The sequence below is a fragment of the Camelus ferus genome, chromosome 20 (genome assembly GCF_009834535.1).
Source record: "Camelus ferus isolate YT-003-E chromosome 20, BCGSAC_Cfer_1.0, whole genome shotgun sequence".
Taxonomy (NCBI): domain Eukaryota; kingdom Metazoa; phylum Chordata; class Mammalia; order Artiodactyla; family Camelidae; genus Camelus; species Camelus ferus.
Window position 1 is genome coordinate 21,930,046 of NC_045715.1, and position 5,781 is coordinate 21,935,826.

Consider the following 5,781-nt stretch of genomic DNA (forward strand, 5'->3'; position numbering starts at 1 on the left):
GCAGTGGAAGTTTGATAGTTCCTCAACTAAAGGAATGTCGCCCGGCTGACAGGTTGGAATGAAGCTCAGCTAGGCTTGCCTAAGGGGTAGGGGTTCTGAGACCCATGTTAATAGCCACAGAGGATCTTTGGCGCCACCTGGTGAACGTGTTACCCATGACTTCTTCCTGAATGTCGATTCTAGACTTTTGTGTGCCCACCCTCCCATCTTCAGGTGCTTCTTTCCTTTCCTTCTTCCTTTACTATACTTCAGCCCTTGAAACATGAGCCTTCACTTTTCTGACCCAGAGGTCCTTCTCTCCTTGTACATCTCCCCTACTGTGGTGTCCCCTGGTTCTTTGACACCATTGGTTCCTCACTCTAGAGTCTCTGCCCCAGCCTTCCATGAGACGGTGTTGTCCCTCATGTTACTCCTTCTTTGGTCCTCTTACTTGCACAGTATTTCTAAGCAATTTTATCCATTCCTCTGGAGACAACTGCCACTCATAAAATCTATCTCTGTCTAGACCTTGCTCCAAAGTTCCAAGTCTGTTTTTCAACTGCCTGATGCCAGTGTCCCATAGTCTCTTGACACACAGTACATGTCCAGAAAAGGTCCTATCTTTTTCCCAAACACATCCCTCTGTGAGTTACCCATTTAAATAACAAGCAACCATACGGAACTCATTAATGTGCCTTTCAAATTAAGTCCTCATAATAATCCCATGAAGCAGATACTCATCACCCTTTTATAGATGAGGCTCAGAACCAGTAGCAGTAACATTAAATAACAGTTCTACAGTAAGTAAGTAGCAGTGTCATTAATGTAACATTACTCTCCCGGTCACTGGAGCCAGAGTCTGGTGCTCTGCCTAGAGGTCTCCCCCGGCTCCCCTTCTCTGTCCAGTCCCTGAGGCCTGCGGAGCCTTCCTCTATCACTCTGTCCTCTCAGTGCCCCCCAGGCTGGACTGTCATGACTCTTCTTCCTAGTTTTCTATCCATAGCCCTATTTCCAGTTAATCCACCCCCAACACTGTTGCTGCAGGAGAGATCCTTTAGAAAATAAATCTGATCATGTCACTTATGACCCTTAAGGCTTAAACTCCTTTGCAAGGCATACAAGGCCTCTATCTAGCTTTTGTCACCTCTGTAAGGTCAGAGTCCCCATTCACCCTTTGTTGAACTCTGTGCTCAACTCAGAGCAGAAGATAGGCCTTCCCAGATTCTCCCACAGTTTATTGCCACTGGACCTTGGCATATGCTGTTCTCTCTGCCTGGAATATGCTCTTTCCCCCATCAGCAATCCTACATAATTTCCAAGTACAACTTGTTACCTCCCTTATAAAGGCTTTTCTGACTGTCCTTTCATCCCCCATGACAGACACACACACACCTTCCAAGGGACCTCACTGAGCCTCCAACTACATACCAGTCCCTCTCATTCAACCCCTCCCCTGTCTGCAGGCTCCAGCACGAGTGTCTAGCATTGTGGCTACACACAGATTGTCTGTGTGGCTGTTCTGCTCACCAGCCTTTTGAGGACTCTCCCAGTGGACCATCAGACTGACAAATTCCCTTTTCAGTTCACAACTTAACTTCCTTCCTCGTTAGTTTTGCCCCACCGTGCATGTGTTCCACAGCTCTTTTGTGAGCTAGGGACTGTCTCTTATTCTTTATATCCTTAACTTGCCAGGGCCTGGGGAAGTGGTTTCAATATAAGCATAAATGAAGGTGAAACTTTCTCTTGGCATTTGCATCCATGCAGATGCCCCAGCACAGATCCCAAAAGGAGGCTGATCAGCCCCGCCTTAGGGCTGACAGGCCCAGAGTTGGGATTTGGACAGGATGTATCATCAAGGTAGGGTAGATGCCGGGTAAACAACTGTCCTGGTTTTGCCCAGCACTGAGGAGCTTTCCAGGACCTGGGACTGTTAGCAATTAAACTGAGACAGTCCTGGACAAATTGGGATGAGCGGTCACCTCATGAAAGGGAGACTTAATCACCACTTAGGACATATAGGGAGGTAGTGCTAATACACACTAGGTTGTATTATTGTCCAGGTCCTAAGCTTGTCACTTTATATACTCATCTCATGATTCTCACAATGTTCAACTCCTGATCGTTAGAGTCTATGATACCCACTTAACAGAAGAGAAAACAGAGATCCAGAGAGGAATATTAACTTGGCCTTAATCACTGGTTCCAAAGACCATGTCTTTCTGCTCTACCATGTTGTCTCAGGGGTCCTTCAACCACCTACTTCCCTCGTGTCCTGCCCCCTCCCCACCAGGCCAGTACCCCTCCCTCCCTCACTGGGGCAATAAGCCTCTCACCTCCATTGAGGCCTCCCCTCAACCTAAGGTGGCCAGGATAAGAATAGCTCCTGTAAAAGTAAGAGAGACCCATCATCCAAACTTCAAGTCATTTTGTGTCCTTGTATAGCAAGTAAATATTTATACATGATAAAATATTTCTCACGTGTTTGCCAAATGAGGACAATGCTAATTTTGTTGGATAAGTTAATGTTTGGTCGAAAAAAAAGTAAAGTGCTCTTTTATCAGCTATAACTGTCAAACCTCAGAGTCAGTTACTGTTACAGTTTCTGAGACTGAGAACATAACACTGGACAACCCATTAATACTTTCCACCTATTAAAGATATCATGACATTTGTTGTTCTCTGTTTGATTTATTTCACTTAGTATGATCATCTCTAGGTCCATCCATTTTGCTGCAAATGGCATTATTTCATTCTTTTCTATAGCTGAGTAATATTCCATTATATATACATATATATACACAACATCTTCTTTAACCAGTCAACTGTCAATGGACACTTAGGTTGCTAAACAAATGGGACCTAATCAAACTTATAAGCTTTTACACATAAACCAAACAACCATAAACAAATCAAAAAGACAACCTACAGAACAGGAGATAATATTTGCAAGGGATGTGACCAACAAGGCCTTAATTTCCGAAATATACAAACAGCTCATACAGCTCAATATAAAAAAAAAAATGTTAAAAAAAAAAAAACAACCCAATCAAAAAATGAACAGAAGACCTAAGTAGACATTTCTCCAAAGAAGACATACAGATGGCTGACAGGTACATGAAAATATACTCAACATCGCTAATTGTTAGAGAAATGCAAATTGAAACCACAGTGAGATGTATCACCTCACACCAGTTGGAATGGCCATCAGCAAAAAGTCTACAAATAATAAATGTTGGAGAGGGTGTGGGGAAAAGGAAACCCTCCTGTACCGTTGATGGGAATGTAAATTGGTGCAGCCACTACGGAGAACAATATGGAGGTTCCTTAAAAAACTAAAAATAGAATTACCATATGATCTAACAATCCCACTCCTGGGCATATATCTGGAAAAGATGAAAACTCTAATTCGAAAAGATACATGCACCCCAATGTTCATAGCAGCACAATTTACAATATCTTTTTAAAAGTAGTTTCTAAGATTCCACCATGCTGTAGAAAATTAATTTTTTTTCACCAAGCCCAGCTAAAATGAGCTTATTTGAAGAACGATTAGGAAGTGTGGAGACACAAAAGAAGAAATGAAATGAACTTGTTCCATAAGTACAGGTGAGGGAATTCCCAGTGATGACTTTCACTGTGTGAAGAGGAACCACGCTGAGTAAACATTATTCACCATCTGAGTGGATCCACTCAGTAAAATCACTGAGCAATATCTGAATGGTGACTATTCACACCTGCCATCCGTCCTCACCATCCCTTCAGGTTTATGAAGGAAGGAAGGGGCCTACGGAAACGAGGGTGCAGGAGGTAGATGTGAATGAGATGGGGCTGTGACCAGGTGGACAGGTCCCTGAGGGGAAGGTAGGGGAGGGGAAATATCTTGGCTTGTAGTGAGGAGGAATTTGAGAGCTGAGTGGACTACATTTCACTCTTCAGTCAGTCAGGTGTTTAAACATTTACTGGGGAGCTGTCGTGTTCCGGGCGTTACGGTAAGAACTTGTACCTGGAGCAGAGCCATCTACTGCAGCCCTGAGGGAAGGAGTGAAGGACAACCTGGAATCCAACCAGGTCTCAGGAGTGGCGTCAGGGCTCCAGGGACAAGGCAGCAGGAAGTTTCCAGGGGTCAGAAATGCCAGGGGGTCCTCTCCTTGGGAGATTTGGGACTTACTCAGATTTGGAGCCTCCACATGAGGCGGAGTCAAACCACAAGATGGAGCCAAATAACAGTTAGTGGCAATGCTGACGATGGGGTGAGGAGACATGGTAGGAAGTGACTGCTTCTTGGTACAGGCTTGGTCACTCCCCAAAAGGCTTTCTTGGAGGTTGAATGAGGAAAGAAAGCCTGGTGGGAGGGGCTCCATTCAAGGAGAGGCAGCTGTCCCTCAATGGAAAAGGGTAATGTGATGGAGAGGGACTGGAAATGGGTGGTATATTTAGCAAAGATGAGCAGGGAAGCCGCTGAATTTTCACCACATGAGTTGTGAATGAATGATGAGTTGGAAGCATCGATGTTTAAGATTGTGGGCAGGATGATTCCAAGGAAAGATAGTGTGGCTGTAACTTAATGAAAGAAGGAAGGGTGGAGGGAGGGGAGGTTGGAAAGCCTTGGCCAGTGAGGAATTTAAAGTATATTCTAAGTGAGAAAGAAACTCTGAACAAGGGAAGCTACATAAATGATGTGGTTGGGAGAAGTAAAGTCTCTTCAGTAATTCCAGAACCTGGTCATTCTTCTACTTGGCCGTAAGAGACAGAAGGTCCAACAAAGAGGACAGGAAAATCCTGACAAGGAAGGTAAGCAGTGGCTCCAGGATGACAGCTGTCTTGTTGAGGGCAACTAGTTAAGACTGAAGCAGACAGAAGTTTCTGGACGTTTTAGCTGACCATGAAATTGACAGAGTACCTGGTGTATCTGATTGCACTGTGAGGAAACTTGTGTTTCACTAATGACAGGTACAAATAAAATTAGGCCAAGAAAACAGGACAATTATTCATCCCAGGAAAAATAGAAGGTTGTCTCAGAAAGAAAGAGCAAGCATGGCATCATGCAAAAAAAGCATATGAAAACGAATATACGAACGTATGTGCATGACTGGGGCATCGTGCTGTACGGCAGAAACCGACACACTGTAACTGACTTTCCTTCAATAAAACGAAAATTCAAAATATTTTTAAAAAAAAAAGAAAGAAAGAGCATGCACGGTTTACTCCGTGGTTTGGCTGTAAATAACCTTTACAAGGTCATAATAATATAAACACTCAACATCAACCCACAGAATTACAGTGTAACTATATTAAAGGAAGGGCATATGGAAAGGGTACACCAGTGTACAGTGAGGATAAAAAATAATCGAAATCCTCCTCTTTCATAGTGGGAAGTAAAGAGATAAGGTCTAAAGTTGAAAAATCAAGGTGTAGCAAAACAGACGTTATTTAAAGACAGAAGATCAACAGAAACAGAATTAGTTGAAAACAATTGAAAGTTATCAACTCTGGGGGCAATGACATGAATGGAGAGAGGGCTGGATATGTTTATTATCTTTAGGGGCAGAGTATAAAAATACTGAAGAGGAGGTAACTATTGAACGTCTATTCTAAAAGAGACTGAAAGAAATCAGATCAAGAAAGCAGAGGACAGTTTTTTTTTAATGAGAAGCTATTTACTTTGATACCAGAAGGAAAAAAATGTGTGAGGACAGATATATAAACCTAAAAGATTTGGAATTGCTCCTTCTTCCTTCCAAATTGCTTCCAGTGACTTCTGGGTAATATATGCATAGTGAAAAAAAGCACACTCCTGGTCCA